This window comes from Triticum aestivum, chromosome 4B (genome assembly GCF_018294505.1).
Source record: "Triticum aestivum cultivar Chinese Spring chromosome 4B, IWGSC CS RefSeq v2.1, whole genome shotgun sequence".
In the NCBI taxonomy this organism is placed as follows: domain Eukaryota; kingdom Viridiplantae; phylum Streptophyta; class Magnoliopsida; order Poales; family Poaceae; genus Triticum; species Triticum aestivum.
Genome location: NC_057804.1, coordinates 355,588,460 through 355,611,691, shown reverse-complemented (window position 1 = coordinate 355,611,691; position 23,232 = coordinate 355,588,460).

The following is a 23,232-nucleotide window of genomic DNA, read 5'->3' as shown; positions in this document are numbered from 1 at the left end:
AAAAATAAACAGAAAAAGAAAAACGTTTCGATTACTGACCACGTCGAAGGCGTATTTTGGATTTACGCCTCCACTTACTCCAGCGTGGACCGTGCGTGGGTCACTGACAGTGGGCCCGCCTGGCCCACTGGTCAGGTTTGACTAGTCGACCTCCCCCTTCTTCCTCTGCCCGAGCGGAGGCGGGACTCTGGCGATGCTCGCCGGTGAATGGCGGCACCATTCGGGAAACCTAGGCCATCCGCGGGCTCAGGGCATCAAGGCGGTCCTATCGGTGGTCGACTTTCTGGCGGGGACGGAGGGAGTCGCCGGCGGTGAACTTCGTGACGGCCGGTGGCTTCGGTGGCAAAGTGTGTTTGGGGCTACGGTGGCTTTCCGTCGCAGCTGGGGGTCTGGGCGGCTCCGCAAGATGAAGTGGAGTCGTTTGGTGGCGTTGGGAGGGCCAGGGAGGTCCAGGTTGTGACGAACGGAGCCGGGAGGCGGCAGTGGCCGAACTGGCCGGAGTCGGGGAAGACGGCCTCTTCCTCTTCAATTGACGGCAACGGGGGCACTAGGGGGACGGTGTGAGGATGCCCGAGTGCTCAGAGGAGCTCGGAGCTCCTTAAATAGGTGAGTCAAGGCGGTTCCGCGGCGGCCAGGGATATGTTCACCGGCCTACCGCCTCTCTGCTGAGGCAGGGCGTCGTGGCGGCGATGAGAGCTAGAGGACGCGCTTGTGGATGAGTCTGAGTTGCCCTAGGGGCAGGTGGCGAGCAGGAGAGGCTCGAGCGGTGCCGACCTGAGCAGGGGCTGTCGGGCGGCCGTGGCGGCTAGCTCCTGGCTTGCCGGAGATGTGGCGAGGGGCTGCTTGGTGTGTTCTAGTGAGAGGGAGAGTGTGTGGCGCGGCTCTGCAGTGTGGGCAAAACCAGGGGCGCGATGCGGCGGCTCGGGCGCGACACGTGCAAAACGCGTGCTCTGCTCGCATCCAGAGCACGCACGGGACGTGCTCGACAAAATGCTAGGGCATGCTAGAGGTCTCGGGTGAGGTTGGGGTTTAACAGACCTAGGTTAAAGTCATCTAGAGGCTTAGCGGACAGGTTAGTTTTCCCAAAGGTGCAAGGTCACAGTGCAATGAGAAAAGTCATGTCAAAGTTGTTCATGCACTCAAGGTGTGTGACAAAATGCCACAGGCACGTAGGCAGTTCTTGGAGTGGTCATAATTTCCAGATTAGTGCCTCTTTGGGTGCAAAAGAGAGTGGTAAGGTCATTTGGGCAAAAGAAGAAACTTGCTAGTGCAAGTTTTGCAAATCTTCAGTTTTGGACAGAAAGAACAGGGCATGATTGCAAGTACTAGAATTTCTCCAATGAGTCCAACCTCTTGGACTTAAGGGTTTAGCAGGGAGGACTACAAGCAGGAGAAAGATCATGGGTAAAGGAGCAAGTTAGAAGATGGTTGTAGTACAATCCTCAAGTTGGACCAGAATGAAGTTGAGGTTGATTCACTCAAAATTTTCAAAGAACATAACTGGGTTTTTGCATAAAGTTGAATAATCTACTCCTATTAACATCCCATAATCTTGGTAAAAGTTTTAAAGAAATATTTAAATAGGTTGTAGTGTAAAATTGCCCACTGGACTAGATTTGAAAACTTGGTGTAGAACTCAAAATATCCAATGAGTGAAATATATTTTTTCATAAAAGTGATTTAGAAACATCCCATGACATCTCCAAATTGTGTGCAATTTTTAAATAAATTTATCAAAGGGTTGAAGTGCAAATGGAACCCTAAAACTTATGAAAAAGCAATTTAGAGAAATAAAGCTCAGGGGAAAAACAATTATATAGATAATACCACTGATAAAAGAATTGTTTTATTTGAGAGGGTAAATGAGTCCAATGAAATTGGGAACTTTTTCACTTGAGGTAAAAAATCCATAGAAATAAAGGGAAGAATGGTTCTGAAATCGAAAGAAAATCCAGAAAACAAAAGTTCAAGTTTCCTGGCAAGATTTTAATTTATAAAACAAGGTTAAAATGTTGGGGTGTCACAACACTACCCCCCTTAAGAAAAAATCTCGTCCTCGAGATTTGCTAAGAGCTGTTTTGAAAAACAAATACTCCACGGTTACGTGTTTTTGCAAGCAGTGTATGTGTTCGAGTAGTGGTGGTGCTGCGTGAATAAAAATAATCCATGTCGTGAGAAGATATATGATGCAGCAACTCAAAGAAAATAAATCTCACTTCAGGAATTTTCGCGAGAGAACAATAGTAATATATTAGAGTCAAACTGCAACAGAACTACTCATATTAATAGAAACTAAAAGATTTACTCGCCGCGCAAATTCGGGGTACCACGTATAAGTTACAACTTATAAGTAAATGTTGCAATAATAAACACAGCAGCGACGTCTATAATGCAAACGGTTACTGGACGGGCTCCCGAGAAAACGTCTCTGGTACTGGGATGCACTCCTTTTCTATCGGGGAAAGCGGATTGACTAGCCGATGAATGTGTCTCTCTTGGTCGGGCCTCAGTGGTCTGCCGATGGCAATCTGAGGATTCAAATCAACGAGACTCTGGAGATAACCCATTACTTGCTGGTTCAAACGTTCTTAAGCGATGACGTACTGGATAAGGTTGGCCAGTATTGGGTCTTTTTCAAATCGTCCACCGGGAAAAGATATTACTTCTCCGGGTGCTGCACGGCTCGGAAAGTAATAATACCCTCGTTCGCTGGCATAGGGTACTGCGAATCGAAGGCGAGCGAGTGCTTCATAAGCAGCAGCTTCTATGGCCATATGTGGGGTCGGCATAGATTTCCCCACGAAGGAGACCTCCGTTGGGTCTTGGTTGGAGTCTACGGGAGGGATGTGTACTGCTGTCCAATATTTCGAGGTGGAAGGTGTGATTCTCGATTTGAACAGCTCATACTAGGGTGTCTGGGTAGAACCCATGGTACTGCAGGTAAAGTCCCACAATATTTTGACAAAACTACCCGGGGTTGCATCTGGGGTTCTCAGATAAATACTAGGGCTCGGCATGGCAGGAAATGGTTGTGAGGGTGGTGCACGAGGTGAGGGGTGCTTGGTAAGTTCACGAGGTGGCCTTCTTATATAGCATTCGGGTTGGTTATTTACCGTGGTGAAAGGTAATAAATTTGCCAGTTTAGCTCCAAGGGTCGGGGTCAAAGCCACAGGTACACATATCTCAGAAAAGGGACGTGTTACTGTGGGTGTCGTCGGGGTTGGTTGTTGGCAGCTGTGCCTGGAATAAAAATGCAACTGTAGGCTGACACAACTATGCAAGGTTACTATTAAAACAGAGACACAATAACAGGCTGCGTTTATTTACAAGGTCACATGATTACAAAGCGAGGATACACTGAGACTCGGCACTACTTGGGTGACTTAGTCTACCTCGTTTATATCCAAATGGGCGTGCCTTATGGATGTCGAGGCTTCCCCAGGGGTCTCACCGTCGGGATTAGTTGGAGGTGGTTGAGGGGCTGCAGGGTCGGGGTAGCGATGATGACCATCGCGGGGTTTGTTGGCCAGATTCCCGTTGGAGTGTGTTCCCAAAAGGCGACTAAGCACTTCTGGGGTCATCAAAGCACCTTGGTTGATGGCTGGGGCTGACCTCAGGGTATCGATCGGGTGTCCGAACAGCATGACTGGGTTGTCGGCGTCGGGCTCGTCTTCCCTGCTTGCCGGGGCTTGGCGAACCAGCTCTCCACAAGCTGTGATCAGATCAATGGTGATTTGATGGAACAGTGCCTCTACTGTACCTACATAGCGCACTAGGGGCAACAATGCAGGATCCATCTCGTGATCTCCATTGGCAACTTGGGGTGGTCTACCATACCCTTCACGCTTGGGGTAGTAGTAGAACGAGCGACAGTTAACTCTGGGCGACAATTGCCGGAGTTGAACTATAGCCTCTCGAGCAGCTAGCTGGATGGCTTGTGGCTCGAAGGAAGTTGTCCTTTCGGTGAACCTGTAGGGGCGTTCTGGCGATAGACCCCTACCGTAGATGTGCACAGTGGCCCAGAATTGACGGCTCTCACCACTCATGGGTCCTTGGTACACAACATATTCTGGGGGCTCTTCTAACGCATAGGCACGACGGGTGAGGTTTGCGAGTATGGTCACAAAACCTCCAAGGTTGGTTGCTATGGTCTCATTGTGCACTACGGGGCCAGGCATTATGGCTTGGTTCAGGGAAGAGGCTGTGTTGTGCTGGGTTGAGGCTAGCCTGCCCTTTTTATAGAAAGGGGAACGGAGTCTTCCTTCGCACGCTTGCGGATGGGACATATTGGGCGTCGGTCATTGACACGTGATCGACAGGCTAAGATGATAGATTGGGCACCGACTGTCAAAAGGTGTCAGGCTCACTGTATGGCTATCTTGCACGAGAAGCTTGGTCGGGGTTTGGTTAAGGTCTGAAGGTTGGTTTACCTAGGTTTTTCGACCTGGCTAAGATATGATTAGCCAATGGTCAGCATGGCTCTGATACCAAGTTTGTCGCGACCGGCTTTCTGGGTATTAATTTCCAGAAAATGGCCCTTGTGCTCATCAGCCCCAGGATTATTGTTAGCTGATGAGGCACCAACTTGATACAGAAATTCCAAGCAAAATACAAAATATGCAGTACAAGACCATTCTGGTCTGTGAGTACAACAAATGGTTTCTAGTGGTTGAAGGCGGAAGCGATTTGTGGATCATCAGCGTCTATGGGACTCCATTTCCCACAGGAACAACTGACCAGGTTAACTCCTATCTTCGCGAGGCTGCTATCACCATTGCGTAGGTTCCGGGGCTGTCATCACCGTCGCTCCTCTCCACGCAAGAAATCTGGCCAAGACAATAGCCAGGGACAAGCCAGTGAGTACTTTTGAATGTACTCGCAAACATTATGAACACGGGTATAATATAGCAACGATAATTATGTTCTGAAATATTTTATGATCATGACGTCAATCACAAAAAAAAATCACTGATGCATGCAAGCAGGTTATTTGTGGATATGCAATAACATAGTAATAATAAAATGCACCGATCGGGTGTCTGAAGCGACGCCTCGAAAGGTTAGTAAACAAAGAGAAATGCCTCAGTCGGGCGTCTGAGTGACACCACATAAAGGGCTTATAACATAAATAACAAGCATGCCACAGTCGGGCGTCTCAGCGACACCACATAAAGGGCTTATAAAATAAATAAATAACAAGCATGCCATAGTCGGGCGTCTGAGCGACACCACGTAAAGGGCTTATAAGGTAAATAAATGACAAGCATGCCACAGTCGGGCGTCTCAGCGACACCACATAAAGGGCTTATAAGGTAAATAAATGACAAGCATGCCACAGTCGGGCTTCGCAGCGACACCACATAAAGGGCTTATAAGGTAAATAAATGACAAGCATGCCACAGCCGGGCATCTCAGCGACACCACATAAAGGGCTTATAAATAATCACAGTAGATATCCAGGAGGTAGAACCATCCCAGGGATACTCGATAATTCCAATAATATAACGGGTTAGTCCACAACAAATAATAATCATGATCATCACAAGTCTCAAGTCGTGATCCCAGTTCTGGTTTAACAGTTTCTCCTTCGAAGACCGACACTAAGACCGACACTTGACACATCCCAGACTGTAGTCCTTAACCATGGACACGGCTATTCGAATAGGTTTAATCTCTGCAGAGGGTGTACTCTTTACCCACGAGTAACGAATTCCTTTGGTCCATCGGGACTAATTCTGTCTATGGTCTTTTAATTGAAAACACACCTGACCTGCACACAACAGCTTAAGTCACTGGTGTCTGGAATCACCCAAGACACCTGTCAAGCAAAACTCTAAGTGGGGAGGCTACAACCTCGCGTAGCATGGGATCAAATTTATATCGTGCACTCTAAGGGGTGGCCTCCCCTTTCGGTCCCAACCAGAAACACCCATGCCCCCGGACCAGGTGGCCTGCCTACCAGCTACAACCGGTATCTTCCACCATGGCCTCTCTGTATGGTGTGTGCTAGAAAGGGGTTGACAACTTACTGAACCATACCCTACCTATGGCAGGGACAAGTGGTAGTACAAAACAAGTGTGGGGGTTACCGGAACAAGACTTGATCTATGGTTGACTCAGGAGGTTTAAGTATTTCCTGCATGATATGTGGAACAAAATATTTCAACCAACAGAATCACCACTCATTATACCCTACTATGCCATACCGGACATAACCGTCCCGATGGAGACCGGTGACAAGCTCACGCCTACCCAAGGCAGAGGCTTTCCCGGCTTCTTTTCCGGCATGCATGCAAAGCACATGAGGATGATTACCATCACAAGTATATTCATTTCCAAGAGCAAAGAAATTGCAAATATGCAATTCAAGTAAATGATCGCGTCTCCACATAAAATAACGTGTTCTCTGTATTAGGGCGGTGTTATAAGTGTGCCAACTAACACACAAAAATATTATGCCAGGGTTCAGAATACTTGCCTTCAAGGTGTGGAAAGGCAGGGCGCACTCCAAAACTTTTGAAAGCTTTCTCCTCTCTCCAAAAATCCTATTTAAAATTATTTGGATCAATATATTGTTTTAAAAACAGTACCAAAACTTTTTCTGAATTTTTTTGAAATAAATCTTAAAATAAACTAGACAATATTTGAGAGAGGTAGGAAAAAGAACCAATTCATTTGGAGTTATATTTAAAAAGTTATAGGCAGTCAAAGTTGTGGTCAAAATCTGTTTTTAAAAATAAACAGAAAAAGAAAAACGTTTCGATTACTGACCACGTCGAAGGCGTATTTTGGATTTACGCCTCCACTTACTCCAGCATGGACCGTGCGTGGGTCACTGACAGTGGGCCCGCCTGACCCACTGGTCAGGTTTGACTAGTCGACCTCCCCCCTTCTTCCTCTGCCCGAGTGGAGGCAGGACTCCGACGATGCTCGCCGGCGAATGGAGGCACCGTTCGGGAAACCGAGGCCATCCGCGGGCTCAGGGCGTCGAGCGGTCCTATCGGTGGTCGACTTTCTGGAGGGGACGAAGGGAGTCGCCGGCAGCGAGCTTCGCGGCGGCCGGTGGCTTCGGTGGCAAAGTGTGTTTGGGGCTACGGTGGCTTTCTGTCGCAGCTGGGGGTTTGGGCGGCTCCGCGAGATCAAGTGGAGTCGTTTGGTGGAGTTGGGAGGGCCGGGGAGGTTCGGGTTGTGACGAATGGATCCGGGAGGCGGCGGTGGCCGAACTGGCCGGAGTCGGGGAAGACGGCCTCTTCCTCTTCAATTGACGGGAACGGGGGCACTAGGAGGATGGTGTGAGGCTGCCCGAGTGCTCAGAGGAGCTCGGGGCTCCTTAAATAGGCAAGTGAAGGCGGTTTCGCGGCGGCCGGGGATAAGTTCACCGGCGAACCGCCTCTCTGTTGCGGCAGGGTGTCGTGGCGACGATGAGAGCTAGAGGACGCGCTTGTGGATGAGTCTGAGCTGCCCCAGGGGCAGGTGGCGAGCGGGAGAGGCTCGGGCGGCGCCGACCGGAGCAGGGGCTGTCAGGCGGCCTTGGCGGCCAGCTCCTGGCTTGCCGGAGACGTGGCGAGGGGCTGCTTGGCGTGTTCTGGTGAGAGGGAGAGTGTGTGGCGTGGCTCTGCAGTGTGGGCAAAACCAGGGGCGCGACGCGGCGGCTCGGGCGCGGCACGTGGAAAACGCGTGCTCTGCTCGCGCCCAGAGCACGCACGGGACGTGCTCGACAAAGTGCCAGGGTATGCTGGAGGTCTCGGGTGAGGTTGGGGTTTAACAGACCTAGGTTAAAGTCATCTAGAGGCTTAGTGGGCACGTTAGTTTTCCCAGAGGTGCAAGGTCACAGTGCAATGACAAAAGTCATGTCAAAGCTGTTCATGCACACAAGGTGTTTGACAAAATGCCACAGGCACCTAGGCAGTTCTTGGAGTGGTCATAATTTCCAAATTAGTGCCTCTTTGGGTGCAAAAGAGAGTGGTAAGGTCATTTGGGCAAAAGAAGAAACTTGCTAGTGCAAGTTTTGCAAATCTTCAGTTTTGGACAGAAAGAACAGGGCATGATTGCAAGTACTAGAATTGCTCCAATGAGTCCAACCTCTTGGACTTAAGGGTTTAGTAGGGAGGACTACAAGGAGGAGAAAGATCATGGGTAAAGGAGCAAGTTAGAAGACGGTTGTAGTACAATCCTCAAGTTGGACCAGAATGAAGTTGAGGTTGATTCACTCAAAATTTTCAAAGAACATAACTGGGTTTTTGCATAAAGTTGAATAATATACTCCTATTAACATCCCATAATTTTGGTAGAAGTTTTAAAGAAATATTTAAATAGGTTGTAGTGTAAAATTGCCCACTGGACCAGATTTGAAAACTTGGTGTAGAACTCAAAATATCCAATGAGTGAAATATATTTTTGCATAAAAGTGATTTAGAAACATGCCATGACATCTCCAAATTTTGGTGGAATTTTTAAATAAATTTATCAAAGGGTTGCAGTGCAAATGGAACCCTAAAACTTATGAAAAAACAATTTAGAGAAATAAAGCTCAGGGGAAAAACAATTATATAGATAATCCCACTGATAAAAGAATTGTTTTATTTGAGAGGGTAAATGAGTCCAATGAAATTGGGAAGTTTTTCACTTGAGGTAAAAACTCCATAGAAATAAAGGGAAGAATGGTTCTGAAATCAAAAGAAAATCCAGAAAACAAAAGTTTAAGTTTCCTGGCAAGATTTTAATTTATAAAACAAGGTTAAAATTTTCGGGTGTCACATAAAGACCAATGAGCCGTCATATCACATAGACCAAACAGTAAGTTGGACGGACGAAGCAACCATCACTCTTGAATCCGCTTCTCCCTTCAACGTAGGCGCCAGTGAGAGGTCGCGTCCGCTCTGTCCGGGCATGAATGCGGCACCGATTCTTTGAAGCGGCGCTGACCGTTTTGGGCAGGAAGTGCGCGCGGGCGATGGAGGGGCTTTGGGTGGGCCAGGATTGTCAAGAGCGGGCGTGGCAGTTGTTGGCCTGTCCCTACCGGACGCCCGGAAATAAGAGGATGCACCGATTCTCGTGGCTAAAATCATACACTACACACCATCTCTCTGTAGGAGTAGGTCGATTTGTCGCTCTCTCTAACACACACGTGCTGTTAAACACACACACACACACATAGGTTCATAGAATAGGAAACTCGTGTGAGTGAGAAGCCACATGAAGTGGGATACAAATGGAGTACGTACAAGAAGAGAAGATGTGACGAATATTCCATCAAACCTGGACTGAGGAGTAGTACTCCCTCCGTCAAGGTGTTAAGTCATCTTACAGAAATCAGATATTCCCAAAATCTTTAGGCGTCGTCCATTAACTTCGCATCTCAATCCCCTCCTGGCCTCGTTGCTAGCGAGCATTGTTACTTAGGGAGCGTTTGGATCCTTAGCATGAACAGCTTATAGCATAGCCGCACAAGGTTAGGCGTTTGGAACTGTTAAAATATGTTAGCTTTTGTGGGCTAGCTAGCTTGGGTGGGCTAGAAAAACCTTGCTACCTCATAAGAGCCAGATCGGCTCGCTTCCGATGGCAAACTTCGCATAGTAGTAACATAGACTAGTAACATATGCATGTTACTAGTCCAAGTTACTCACCACTATGACCAGACTAAGCAATGTAACCAAATGCACCTTACTCTGCCTTGTTATCTCCCCGGGAAACCCAATACATGGAGAGCAACTACGCGTTGATCAGTCAAGAAATCAAAGTCGGCTTGCATGCGAGTTAATACATGGCCCTGCATGGTATCTAAAACGGCATCCCTTAGTTGTTTAGATTAATTGTTGTGTTTAGAGACAGAAATCAGGGTTTTGATTGGAGGAGTGACCGGTCAAGTTTCTCCTTCTCCTCCAATCTACTTGCACCTTGGTCCCACTGCACCTTCTAATGTGACTTATTACACCTAGACGGAGGGAGTAATACGAGATAAGGTGGCACACTGACTTAGGTCGAATACAAGTGCCAAAATTTTTGTGCATGTTATAATAAGGATTCACTTAAAATAGTACATGAGCGAACAGAGGGATCAATTGAACAGTGTTCCCGAGCAGTAGCGGGATGTGTGAGGTAAGATACACAGCTGGCGCTTTTAATTTTTCTTATTAATTTGTTTGTTTCAACCTATGACTGGTGGGACCCAACGTATTATGTGGAGAGAGGTAAGGTGACTATGGCTGCATTATTTCTGCACCACTATGGATAGTCTTACCACCAAAGCCACATGACACGATTATGATTTAAATCCCAAAGACTACCACACAAAAAAATACACAGCATGCTTGTCACATGAATGCAGGTGTGTATAAAAAGTTATTTTCCTCTCGTTGAACATAACGGGAGGGTTGTGTAGCTGGTTAGCCTATTCGCTCATGAAACTTGAGGTCTCGGGTTCGATAACTACACTTGAGCATAATTCGTGCTAGGAGGATTCTTTGACTGGTCAAAATGTATGGATACGGAGCTATACAATCTCGTAGTGACCGTATAATCACCTCATAACGTATAAGTTGCAGCCTCGACGCTTGTTTTCTAGGGTTTGCGCTCTTCACACTCTCTCTCCAGTATATATATATATACACACGCTGGAGCCTCAGCGCTTGTAGTTGCTCTCTTCACACTCTCTCACCCTCTCCAGATCTAAACAAGACTTTGTTGGCCTCTCTCTCTCTCAATGCTTCTGGGTCCTCTCTTCACAATCTCTCACCCTCTCTAGATGTAAACAAGAGTTTGTTGGCCTCTCTCTCCCCTCACTGCTGGTCAAAGAGCCGACAGGATCCGTCCGCTGGGAAGGGAATGAGGCTTAACACTGTCGCCGTCGGTGAGGGAGGGAATCCACTACCGGCGAAGCTGTTCACTTTCACCCAGCGGTGGCGCGGGAGGGCCTCCGACCCCTTCTTCTTTGCTGCCATCTGGTCACCCACCAAACCACGCCCCAAGAACCTTAAGGTATAATTTACTTATTCCACATGCATTTCTCTAGCTGCATGTGGGCTTTTTCCGCTTCTGCATTCGAATCTAGGTGTTGGATCAAACAGGAAAGTAGTGGGGAAAGTTGTATATCATGAATCTAGGACGTGGTTCAAAGAGGAAAGGAGTGGGGGAAAGTAGTGGAAATGTTGTATAGCATGAATCTAGGACATGGTTCAAAAAGGAAATGACGGGGGAAAGTTGTATCACATGAATCTAAGTCGTGGTTCAAAGAGGAAAGGAATGGGGGAAAGTAGTGGGGAAAGTTGTATAGCATAAATCTAGGATGTGGTTCAAAGAGGAAAGGAAGGGGCGAAAGTACCAGTACAGACTGGCTATCCAGCACCTATGTTGGTCGAAAAGGGAAAACAATGACAGACGTAGTACGCACATCTGTAACGAAGTGATCTTTTGTTTTGGAGGACAAGGTTGTAGAGTTTGAGCAGGACTAGATTTGATGCGCTCACATAGGGAAAGGTGTCTAAAGATAACAAAACTAGACCAACAAAAATATGCTCCTTGGTTGTTTGTTCTTTGTTGCAACAGAATGTGCATCCCAACAGTACATCGGTAGATGCAACTGGTGCTGGTGCGTCCACTGTCTCGTGCAACTCTTTAGCTGTTGTTAATCTAAGGCCCTGTTTGGTTAAAAACTCCTTAGTCCCTACCTACTTGGTTCCAGGGACTAAACATGGACTAGAGGTTATCAAATGACATGTTAAAAGACCATGTTACCACTAGTAATTAACTAATAGAGACAAGGTGCGATGCATGGCAGGGGCAACTATTGGAAAATGTCCTAAAAAGACTCTCCCTCGGGGTCTTCTTTCTTTAGTCCCGAATGCCCACATTTAGTCCCTAAAAGTCCCTCCCATTTGGTTTAGATGGGACTGACACGGAGTTTTTTAGTCCCTACACCAAAAAGTCCCTGTAAACAAACACCCTCTAATAATGCCGCTGGAAAATTGATGCAATGCCATAGTTAAAAGCAAATTACAGGTTTAACGAATTTTATTGTTAATATAATCTCTATGTTAATATTAATCAATGCCACCGTTTGGGAAATGCTACTGTCTTGCTTTCTTTCCCATTTCGATAAGGTAGATGCTTCTTTTTGTTGGCTTCTGTGTCATCCACCGTTATTGACCACTAGTTGTTTCCTTTGGACCTCTATGTAAACAGGGTTATCTACTTCACCTTGTTGCCATTGTGACCTTTTGTTGCACTGCATAAAACACTTTTGTTTTAAGAGTGTTTTGTGCAGTTCAATCAAAATGTCACACCGACAATGTTGCTTGATTGCTTGATCGTAGTGGAACTGCACAAGAGGAGATCTTACTTCCTATCCATGTTGGCAAATTTGGTTCAGATCTTATTCTTGTGAGATGTTTGAATTCCGCGTAATCAGATGTCAGTACTAGCCTGATTTCACATGATTCTGCAGTGTGCTTTCATATGTTGTGCTACTTGTACGGTAATGTTGCTTGATCTTAGTGAACTGCACAAATGGAGACAAGACTTCCAATCTGTATGTGCATTGTAATATCCCGCTGAGGTAAGATAAGGATATTTCACAACTGTTAGCCTGTATTTTGCCACTTTCATCAGAAAATTAATGTCATTGTTTAGTGCTATACTTGTGCTCCTGAATTGACATGCCAAATCTAACATTGAAGGCGAAGCTTGTCTGTTATTTAAACAAGTGATGAAGGGGAAGAACAAGCAGAAGAAAAACAAAAATCAACTCCTGGTGCTGTAATGAAGCACTGGAACTGTGATGACACAAGTAAAGATATAGTTTTGCATCTTAATTTATTGCTATGGCTAGAATGAGAAATTGTTTTGCCACTGATTTGATTCCACTCTTAATGTAATACGTAATTATCTCTACATGTGCAAACAGGGATCTTCTTTGAAGATACCGTATATTTTAGTGGAACTGCACAAGAAGATGTTGGAAAAATTAAGCTAATCGAGGAGTATTAGTAAGCATGGCCACCATAGTAGATAGCAACAGATGGTTCCGGAGAAGTGCTTCATCTGTATGCTCTACACAATAAGCCTCCTGACAATGGTTGGTACTCGCCCACTGATTTCATACATATGATTGAGCTTTGTCATCTCTATTCGTGTTGTGCTACTGTTTAGATACTGCCATGAAAAAGTGGTATTGTCCTTGAGAAGTGCTTCATCTGTGTTGTTTTAAATATTTCCTTTCCTTTTTTCGAGCAAACAGGGATGCTAGCATTTAGTCGTCCTCTTGTCTTTGCACAACAGGATCATCCTCCTCTGAAGAAGAATATGGAAAACGTGAAGTGACTAGTTCCTATTATGCCAGGATGAAGAAGCCCTGTCTATCTTCTCATCAGAAGGAGAAGTTGAAGTATGGTTACATTACTCCCCACAAGACCAAACTAACTTCAGCTCAGAAGGACTGACAAATCTCCATTTTCTTGCTATGATGCGCGAGTACAATGTTGTTCTACGATTCTTTCTGGTGAGTTCCATTTTTCTAAAAGTGTGCTTTACATGGACCATGTAGGTGCCTGTTTGAACTGTCAATTCATAGTACAATTTGCTTTATACTAATCACTTTTTTATATTTGTGCAAATAGGCGTGCTCGGCCTTATTTCAATGGGAACTGCACAAAATGTTCAATACGTTGAATCATTCATTTCCACAACAAGAAAGGAGGTGCCGATAAGTTCAAGGCGTTGCAACATATAAGGGCGAGATCATACAAGCTACGCACGAATTTGGTTGATTTTGGTGGAACTGCACAAAAAGAACAACTGGTTTATTTAGCACGAGGTGCCATGTCAATGTCCGAACTGATGGCAAACCCTACCCATTCCACAATCGTAGGCATTTGATATTTTGTAATGGGACAACCTTGTCAAATTTTTCTCATTGAATTTAGCAACAAAGAATGCGTTTGATATTTTTGAATGGGACGCCCTTTGCTGTCAGTAGCGTCGATCAATTTTTTCTTTATTCTTTAGTTGTGAAGTAAATGTTGGCTTTGACATGTGAATCGCTGAGATGCATAATCGTCGATTGTTTTGAATGTTCTCTATGAATCGCCTGGCCTGTGTGTTTGATTGCAATGTACAGAAACGCTAAAAAGCTACTCAAGCTCTTTGTACTCCTTCTGTTCCTTTTTTACTTCGCACGTTTTGAAAGTGCATACTTTTTTCTATAAGATTGGTCAAAGTAGAGATACTTTGACTGCAGACAATACATGTGAAACTGCTGCAAATGAGGTTATCACCCTTGGAATAATGCTAGTACATATTGTTTTGCATGTTCATCCAATGCCAATGATACAAGAATTCGAACTAATCGAAATAAATTCATTCATACACGGTCGGATTTCATATAAACATGCTGGATTTCATTACATTTCATACATTCTTCAACTAAAAAGGAGTGTGCTGGAGGTATAATTAATTAACCGAAGCTACCCACCTGTGTCCGGCTGAGCCGAATAGAAGCTTCAGTGACTTAACTGCAGGTGATGTTGCATAACTGACATGTAGCCTGTTGGGCCCACGTGTCAGTTAGCCAACTGCACCAGCAGTTAAGTAGAAGCAGCACCTTCTCCAACACAGCTCTCCGACTCCACGTCGCCGCCAAGAAGCTAACCGGCCGACAATGGTCAACCCGCCTAGCTTGGTTTCAACAGGAGGGTACCAGCGGTGGCCTTACTTGGACCCGAGCAGCGGCGACCTACTGTGTTCTACTCTTCCTTGTTTTTTGTGTGGCGCAGCCTTGTTGGCAGTGGGGCGGGGCCTCGGCAGAGCCGGCGATGTCCTCTGTCTCATTGCCGGCGGGCGGTGCCTCGGCGAACAGTGGAAATCCTCCGCCTCGTTGTCGGCAGGGTGGCGCCTCGGCTGAGCCAACGATCTCCTCCGCCTCGTTGTTGGCGGGGCGGAGCGGCGGTGTCCTCTGCCTCGTTGTTGGCACCGCTGGGCCTCGGCGGAGCAGGGCCTTGTCGATGCCTGCGGAGAGGGGGCTCGTCGGAGCCGGCATTGTCCTCTGCCTCGTCCTCGGTCTCGCCAAACAGCGCCTCGCCTGCTTCATCGCCCTCTCTATAGGTGGCCGCCGCCTCCGCCACAGGCATGCGGTACCGCCAGCGCTAGAGGCTGCCCTCGCTGGCGGAGCGGTACGAGTTGAGAAGCTCCTCCTGCTCCGCCCGCTCCACGGTGATCTGCTCCTGCGCCTGCAGGTGCTCCTGGAGGAGATGGTGGTTGTAGGCGGCGTCGGCCTACGCCTCCCAGAATAGCTCCTCACGCTTCTGCCTCACCCTGTCCATATATTGGGCACGGGCCTCGCTGATGGTCATGGTGCAATGCACTGGCGAGGATGGCGCAGAGGAGGGGGTTAGCGCCGGATCATCGACTAGCATGTTATCCATTGGGACGTCGTTGTCTGTGGGGAACCCGACTCATAAGTCGAGATCACCGAATGCATGTTTACAGTGATCCCAAAGATCAATGCTCACTGAACACACAGAAGCTGAATAACAAGAGTCTTACATCCATACATATCGTTTTACAAAAGTAGGACCATTGTGGCCAAGACTTGAGTGTATCATCGCACCGGAAATCTTCAATAACAACTTGGACCCATGCCATCTGCCTTAACCCTTCATGCATTCTGACTGGGAAGTGTCCTAGCTCGCATGTTCATCACCAAGGTACTCTTCATTATATCCTGTTCTTTCATGCCTGGCCAATAAAATAACCAGTGGCAAGCCAATGAGTACTTTGAATGTACTCGCAAGCAACCCATGTTTTGGTTCAAGATACAACAATGCATGATATAGGTAAATTTTTGCAGAAAGCTAGTTTTGAGTGCAATGACATGTTCAACAACTTGTAAGACATGCATCAGGAGAATTCAAGTAACCATGAGGACAGGTTACAGATATCAACATAAATAGAGTGGGCATCAACCCAACTCACTCATGTCAAGTCCTTGACCGGACCCAAGTAGATCTTCCCACTTATCCAAACATACACTAGTTTGTAAACATGTGGACGTAGCCCAAGAGCGGTTAACTAGCTGTCCTTGACCGTGGACACGACTATTCGAATAGTTTTACACTCTGTAGAGGTTGCACACCCGATCACTACCTTTCCCTAGATGACACTAACAAGGAGTCCACTCGTTGTTTCGTATCCTCACGATGTACATCATACAAGACTCACTCTAGATCGTAACATCCGAGAGGGGACGCAACGGTGTATCCCGTGCCCTGTAAAAACAGTCATGGCCACCCTACCTGGCACGACCCCGTTCCGAGAGAGAGCACCAACTCTCCCCCGTCACTAGTAATGCGGGCTCCAAGCTAGCATCGCCCTAGGTAATTAATAATACCCTTTCCCATACAAGGATAGAGTGGTTGCGCATGTAAGGTTGGAATAACGGTCGCAACTTAAACCAATCCGTTTTGAAAACAACACACACTTGCCTCAGTACACCACTTCGTCATCAAGTGGCTACCCAACTCATCATCTCCGCCGGGCATAAGTGGCAACCGGTGGGGTTTTCAAAAAGTCTTTTGAAAATACTTTGTCTCCATCACCATGCATATTCCCGTCCCTTTTTGTGTAGCACTACTTTAGCATCCTATCCACCCCCATCGGCATAACCCTCATAAGAAGGTAGGGTCATGCAAGTATCACCGAGGAAGTACGGTGGCAAACCATCAAAGTGGTAAGCACCTCATCATGATTCCGTTGCAACAACAATATGGTGCTATATGACATGCATAAAAAGGGTTTCATAGACATGGTCAAAGGACTGCTTTCCTGTTTTAACAAAGTCTTTGAGGTCTTCAAATATCTCTAGTCTAACTTCGAGCATTTCATCTACTTTGTCAACTATCATCGAAAAAACCCATAATAAGCAACATGACCAGGCAAAAATAAAAGTGCTCTAAAAATGTGAGTTGGACTTTTCTAGGATGCCTCTGGTCATATGAGGAATGACCAAGGTGATTTCATTGGAAGTGGATCAATGGATATTTCTAAACATTTCGATATGATGGAACAAGGGATTTAATGGATCTGCAAGTTGTCTACAGAATGCCTTTTTATAAAAATGAGTAAAATTACCCATTAAATCAGGCATGATTTTAGAAACATTTAGAAATTGGTTTCACTGTATTTGGAGTTGAAATGAATATAATATGGATTTTTGAAGTGGACTTATGTGGATAAATGACCTTTTTTAAGTGTCAAGTGAAAACCAAGAACAACAAAAATGTCCACTGTGGCCCATTAATTAGGACTTGATTTATGGAGTTAGTAGAAATTTGATTCATCAAATTTGGACACTATTTGAATTCTCTAGAGAGTTTTGAAGCTATTTGGAAAAGAAAAAGGAAAGGAAGAAGGGCTTTACCCTTATCCAGCGCACTGGGCACAGTTTAGCAGTGGGCCGGCCCAGTGGCTCAGCCGCGCGGGTGAGGAGGGGTGACGTCGGAGGCGCATTTCTCCCGGCCTGTCTCCACTTAAAGGGCGGGCCCCAACCACTGGGTCGCTAACGCGGGGCCCAGCTCTCAGGTCATCGTCTACCTCCCGCTCGAACAGAGCAGAGGCAGGGGAGGGGAGGCCGAGTGGGTGCCGGCGCTCTCCTGGGCAGCACGGGCCTCCTCCGGCGGCGCCCGGCACACCTGCGGACTCAGCGCGATGAGGCGCACCTATCCATGTGCTGCACGCATGCGCCAATGCTCGGAGTTGAGTAGGGCTTCGGGTCCAGCGGATGACGGCCGCGGGCTTGGTGGTGGCACCCGCTTTGGCTGTGGAGGAGGGGTCCTAGGGTGTTGGGGAGGTTCCTGGAGGCTTGGGGGTGCCACGGACCGGTTCAGAGGAGGAAGGGAGGCCAGGGCGGCTCGAATTTGAGCGGGGGTCCGAGGCGGCAATGGCGGCAGAGGAGGAGGTAGAAGGCACGGGAGGACGAGTGGGTTGGTCTGGGGGTGCACGGGAGGGAGAGACAGCAGTTGGAGACAAGAGAAGGCTCGGGGTAGCCTTATACAGGCACGGCCGGGAGGTGCCATAGGCGGGGTGCACGACCACAGCCCGTGGCGTTGCCAGAGGCCAAAAGGGCGTTCTGGTGCATGCCTGGGGTGCTCGTGGTCGTGGTTCAGGCCGAGAGGAGAGGAGAGAGGGAGCACGGCGAGCTCCAGGAGGGCCCCGATCTCTTGCGCCCACTGGCCGAGCTGTGCGGCGTCGGGCGAGCTCAGCAGGGTGAGAATGAGAGAGGGGAAGGAGGAAGCCGACTAGCTAGCGTGCCGTGGACGTCGAGGCGACCTCAGGAGACACGGACCCGGCACCCAAGGTCGTCGAGTGCCTCGGAATGGGCAAGCTATAGTGCGGGAGTGCACTGTAGCATGCTCCAGAGCACGTCCATGGCATGCCATGGCATTTTAATAGTGCCATGGGCATGTCTTATAGTGTATGGGGGTTTTGGGGAGGAGTAATCAAGGTAGCAGTGGCATTGGATGCCCTAGAGAGCCATTAGATGAGAGGGGAGGTGGAGACAGAGGTGAACAGTGGCTGTCCAGAGGGGGGAAATGGGGTTTTACCCCATCAATCATGGAGATTTGGAAGAGGGGGAGCTACTGGATGTTTCTGGTGATCAGGTTCAGCTGTGGTAAAAACTTGGGCTCCTTGAGATTAGTGGAAGAGGTCAAAATGATGATTTTGAAAAAATGGCAGAAGGTGTTTGTTGTTGGTTTGGGCGAGAAAATTAATTCCACTTGCCATGAGAATTAACAAGATGGAATGTCACTTAGAAATAGTGTGTTCTACCAAATTTAAGCTCCTTTGGGCAAAGTTGACATTGCAACTTTTGTAAACCCTAGAAATCAACAGAAATGGGTTTTCCAAGATCTAGTCATGCAAAACCATTCTCCTTAATGCACAACTTGGTGTAGTGTCATCATTTAGGGACTTGAACATGTCCAGAAAAATTCAGATCAAAAGGATACACTTGGCAATGTAGAGTTGTTCAAATTTGGTTCTGGACAGGAAGGGTTTTGGGGCACTTTGATCAATATAGCATTTTCTCCGACTTGTGCCATTTGGTCTAGATGAATGATTAGACCATTTGAGCATGTTCACAAGGTTTGAGAACATTTGGACATGTTTGGCAATGTAAAGTTGCTCAAACTTCAAAATGGACAGAAATGGTTTTGAGGAGATTTCATGGGGTTATACTATTCTCCATGACATGATACTTGTCAAGATCATCAAACATGTCATATGTGACATGCTAGAATTTTCTTGGAATTTTTGGAGAATATTCCCTTTGTAAATATTTCAAAAGTTTGAAATATCCAGAAAGGGTTTTTGAGGTATTTAACCAATATTTTGAACATTTCCATGTGTTGAAACTCTTATATATGGACAATACATGTCCACTGAGTTTCCCTAGGTTTTACCAAATATTTTTAAAGCATAAAAGTAATTTTAACCTATTAAAGACCATTTCTGGCCTAAAAAAAGCCTTTAAATAAAATAGGTAAATAACTTCTAAAATTATATTTTTGTGGTTTCTGGGTATCCTATATCTAATAGGAGTCGAATATATTTTTGGAAAGATTTTTACTGTCCTTAGTTAAGTACTTGCAGTGCAAACCTCAATTCAGGGGGTTTTGCAAAACTAATTTTAAAAAATACTACTTGGCCAAATTATTTTTGTAAGAAATTATTTTTATGTCCTATACACATGGCGTGATCATTGGTTCAAGAGTTTGGAGCAAGGAGATGAAGTATAGGAGTTGGAGGATTTATTTGATTTTTAGAGCACTTGCAAATAGCAGACAAAAACCAATCAAGGCAAGGTCCAAAACACTCAAAACTTTTTGTCAAACCACATTTTATCATGATTGTTAGCTTAAGTGTGGTGGCATGAAAATCAGGGTGTGACATACCTAACCCCCTTACAAGAATCTCGTCCCCGAGATTCCCAAACTAGGCGCGGAAAGGGATACAGAAACTTGGATCTGGGGTAGTCTTCAAGTACTCATGTTGCTTCTGCTTCCGTGTAGTGCTCCATTGAGGTTGAAGTACTTGATGGTGTGGCTTAGTGTATGACGCTCCTCTTGATCCAAGTTGCTAATGGGTAACTTGCGGTAGGTTAGATTTGGCTAGGGGTCGATGGCTCGGTGGTTAATGCCCTCGTAGAGATCAGGCAAGTTAGGAAGTTGGAAACACTTCCGGGGTTGTGATGCATGGAAAGCATTGTGCACGTCAGGTAACTCAGGTGGCAACTCCAGCTGGTAACTGTCTTCTCTTCGTCTCGTAGTGATCTTAGAGGGGGTTGTTAAATCTTGGAGTGATATCGAAGGGGGCCGATGAATCTTGGTGTGGGTATCCTTGTCATGGAAATGCTTGGTTCCTTAGAGAGGAGTGGCTTGCAGATACACATGATCTTTGACGCGGAAGTATACTTCTTGAAGATGGTGGTTGGTGTAGTTCTTCCTCCTAGACATGATGATCTTTAGATGTTCCTTGACCAGCTCAACGATTCTTCTTCCGTCTTCGGGTAGATTAAGTATGTCATCAAAGAAATATGACAACTAACTTGTCCAAGCACTCCATGAAGTCTATGGGGTACGTAAAGTGGGTTGAGGCATTGGTGATGGTCACGGTTGAGCACTGGCCAAGGTCTTATCGATCTAGAGCCAAAGCCCAAGGTCAGGATCCGACCATGTTGTGGCTTGGTAGGGCGTAAGGGTTTCAAGGATTCTAGTGTGCGAGTGAATGTTTATCATCCCATCTTTGAGCACAGTTTCTGAGATGCCAATTGTGCTATCTCGTCCTTTAAACAAATCACATCATATCACTGATAGTATCATTTCATATAGGTCAACTCCAATCATCACTCATGTGATTCATATCCTCATGACTCTCGAGAGGAGGTCTAACAAAATCATATATGTCTACAATCCCCAAACCCATATGTATGTCTACCCCTAAAAATCCATGGGTAGAACATATAAGCTGCTAAGCTTGAACATGACAATCCAAGTGCTCAACCTATTCTTCCAAGGTCTAAGATAAAGCACCTCTATCCTAAGGAAACACGTCGTAAGCCACTCCAAGATCTTGTTTCATTCCTATGAATCAACTCCAGCAGCCCATTAACTTCCATCAATCACTACACAATCCATTAATTCTACAAATCCAAAATTTATGGTGTTCCACATGATCTTCTAAAGTCCTTATAATCCCAAATACTTGAAAAGGCTATCTCTACTATAGTCAGCCCACCAATTTCCATTATCATGGTCAAGTAACCTCCAAGGTCAAGTTTATATCAACTCCGACAATTAATCCAATCTCCTAGTTTATTGTCCACCGAGAAACATGGTATCACGATCAAGATTATCGATCTAATTCCAATTTACTCCGAACCATGTAGACTTACTCAGCATCTATACTCAACTAGGATCACCTATTTAAATCCAAATCTTGTGTCCAACGAGAATTTCCACACTTTCCCCCAAGTCATTATCTTAATATCAACTATCTCCTATCAATATCCCCTGGCTAAGTCAAATCCTTATACTTCTAAGAATTTCAGCTTGCGATCATAATTATCCTATTAAATCCAATTTACTCAGGGGTAATGAAATCTATGCTACTCTATAATCATGATCCCACCAAGTTCATCTACCAACATGAAAGCCTTATAATCCTCCGAAGAGTCTAAAATAATTCCTCAAGGTCACTGATATAAACTCATCAAGTCATTTGTCCTCTGTTCCTATATCCTCAAATTGGTCTTCCCTATGTCATCGTCAGTTTTGGTGCTATCTTAGGATGATAATGTGCTCGTTCACTATGTCCACTAGTTCCATAATGGACCCAGTGATAAGCAAGGTTACGGAGGCTTAATAGGTTCTCTTGCAATTCTGTGGGTTAAGCACATGGTTAAGGATTCGAGCAGGGGTATCTTATGAAGTCTTGAATGGTCTAGGAATGGGTCTCTAATCTTGAGGGGCAACCATAACTCTAAGGGGCTGCACTTGGTCGACGAGGTTGTAGCAAAAGTCTTCAGTGCTGGTTGGTTGCCAAAGTAGAATCCTTGGTGTATCTTGTCTTTCCAGCCTTCAGTTGAGGAGAGAGATGAGAGGGAGAGGTGGGCCAAACTAAAGAAACAGGGTAAGGAAGGTGATATAGTCATGTACTTGTTGCCTAGGGCAAAAGTGTGACCTATATCAAAACACAAACAAACAAAAACAAGCAACACACAATCAAGGTTCTATTCGAACCATCATATAGACTCGACTACGCATAGGGGTTACACGACTCATCCTACCCTAGGGGTTCTCGGACTCAGTAGTCGTGCCTTGTGCCTCGTGCAGTCTCCTGAGTTTTCCTCAGGTGTTGCTACATCTCTTGTTTGATGAAACGATCTGGGTTGAGCCTGAAGAATCTTCGACAACTTCTCGCCTGATGAGGTGATGGTGTGATGGTGGCTCCTCGTGGCTGTCTTTGACTTGGTCTTCTCTTGTCTTCTTAATCATGATGATCGCTTTTGCTTTCTAAGGCGTCGATGGTACCAGGTTTGTAATCCTTTATGCAAGGACATTAACAAGGCATAGTAGAGGTCCAACATGTCGGTTACGTTGATGACAACATCGACACCAAGAGCGGGGGATGAAGAGAACCATTTTCCTGCTCACTATAGTGAGGCAGACCAAATGGCGAGGTTCTCATCCACCAGTGGTTGCCGTTACAACAATGGTTAGGACATGGTTGCACTATTAGCAATGTATATCGTGATCTTGCATATCTTACACCCTGATCGTCATAGGACAAGGTTGCATCATCCTGGGGAAAATTCAAAGGTATGTCCATCCTCTGGGTCTTCATGTCCTCATTCACCGAAGATGTATCTACTGTTGGTATCGTCTTGTTGTGGTGTCACCAATCTTGTGTTCAGAAGATGTGGGTGGATGTCTAACAAGGCATCCTCCTTCTAGACTATCCACAAGGACTTCAAGGAATCCGGTGGTCAGGGGCATAAGGGTTCTAGCGACCAAAAGTTTTGAAGGGGAAAGAGATCCATAAGGAAAGTTTACCATAGTTTTCGAAAAACTAAGAAGGGAAGAGAAGTATAGATAGTTTTGAAAACTAGTAATAGTTTTGGAAATAGTTTTACCCTAACTAACGACCATGCTAACTAAGGCTTCCAACAGTCAGGATGGCTCT